Source organism: Helobdella robusta, assembly GCF_000326865.2.
Source record: "Helobdella robusta unplaced genomic scaffold HELROscaffold_112, whole genome shotgun sequence".
In the NCBI taxonomy this organism is placed as follows: Eukaryota; Metazoa; Annelida; class Clitellata; order Rhynchobdellida; family Glossiphoniidae; genus Helobdella; species Helobdella robusta.
In genome coordinates this window covers 26,530-28,667 of record NW_008703630.1, presented here as the reverse complement: position 1 = coordinate 28,667, position 2,138 = coordinate 26,530, and positions in this window count along the sequence as shown.

Here is a 2,138-nt window from a genome sequence, read left to right as displayed (position 1 = left end):
ATCTTTTTGTCTGAACTTTTCATAGCAGATGTAGATAAAAATGAAGCCATCACAACTGAGAATACCAAAACAATGGACGTGGTGACTAAACTATTTATTATCGCGTGTTTTAAAAACCGGAAAAACAAAGAATATAAACCAAAGATGAAAAAACGTGGATAAACCAAAAGATCTTAATATTAATACATAAAAACAACATATAGCACCCGGGTTAGAAATAGTAAATAAGTTATTGTGTGTTATGGTGAAATTCAACGTTTTTTCAATGTGTATCTGTAACAATGCCAATATGTCAGAAACTATAATTTGTAGCTAAATAGTGATCATAGTAACATTTGAAGAAAACAAATCAATGAACAAAATAAAACTTAAATCATGTTTTTAGAGTGAACCGTTTTTATTTTACAAACAAAAAACTGCGTTTTTTTTCAAAATTTTTCTATTTTTTCGAAATTTCAACCTCGATAAGGCTCGGGTTAGCATTATCCAATTAAGCTAAAACTTTACAAATGTCATTTTTTAGTCAAGTGGCACAATTTAGGGGGTTCCCCCGATAAGATTTCGAAATTTTTTTTTTACATATAACGCAGAGAGGGGTGTTAAATTAATGACAGATAACAACTCATTTATTACAAAAGATGAAGAACAAAAACAATATCTTTTGCAGGTAATTGTTGAATGTCGGACAAAATTTCCTGGTTGCTCAAAAGCCTCCTTATCCAAGCCTCTACCTTTTGAACAATGAGTTAAAGTAGGAATTTATTTGATGTATAACAACTATAAACAATATAATATGATTAAAAAATAAGTTTATTTGTTAATAATAATGATTGATACAACGGTGTTATTTTAATAACATTTGTTCATAAACAAATTAAGTTTTAGTGTGTTTTTGTGTTATGATGAAATTCAACGTTTTTTCAATGTGTATCTGTAACATTGCAAATATGTCAGAAACTATAATTTGTAGCTAAATAGTGATTATAGTAACATTTGAAGAAAACAAATCAATGAACAAAATAAAACTTAAATCATGTTTTTAGAGTGAACCGTTTTTATTTTACAAACAAAAAACTGCGTTTTTTTCAAAATTTTTCTATTTTTTCGAAATTTCAACCTCGATGAGGCACGGGTTAGCATTATCCAATTGAGCTAAAACTTTACAAATGTCATTTTTTAGTCAAGTGGCACAATTTAGGGGGTTCCCCGATAAGATTTCGAAAAAAAATTTCTTGTGACCACCCTAATGCACACAAACACACACTTATATGCATACATACAAACATGTGTAATATAGGCAGATATAATATACACACAGATGTAATATACACACAAACATACACACACGCACACACACACACACGTACATACACTTACATACACAAATATATAGACTTATTATAAGCAGAAAAATAGGTAGAGGAGGTGATTGAATGGTCGAGTGGTTGATTGGCTGATTATTTGCAAAATACATCGTTTAACACTTTCCACACCGCATACATCCAAACCTGATACCTCTAATGCCTTTTTATACACACAAACACACACGAAAACAAACATACAATCATACACACATACGGACACAGTAGGTATAAACATCATCAGCCTCATCACAAAAGATGCTAACGTGTACGTACGCTAAAAATAATGATAAAAATAATAATGATGATAAATAAAAAATTAAACACACGGAGTACGCAAAAAAAGTGTGTGCGTCCGTGTGAATGTGCGTTTGTTTCTGTGTGTGCATGTTAAAGATATATCAAATCGAATTGAATCATACAAAATCAAGTTAAATTAAATTAAATCAATTCGAATGTTATTTCTTTGCTAAAAAACAGCCATCAAGGATTAACATAACATAACACCATAATCGAAACACTGACATCATCTTCTATTATAGAAATCATATGAGCACCAACTAAAAAACGGACGAGTCAGTCTTAAAACAAATCATCTATAAAGAAAATGTCAAACCGACTAACCCTTCCGACGAAATAAAATTACAAATTTTTTATAGGAATGCAAAGACATCAAACCATGTCATGAACAACAACTGCACTCCTAAACATGGTTCGGCTTTAAAACGTAGCAATCTGATATATGAATTTACATGTCCCCTTAACGGCTGTGCACTC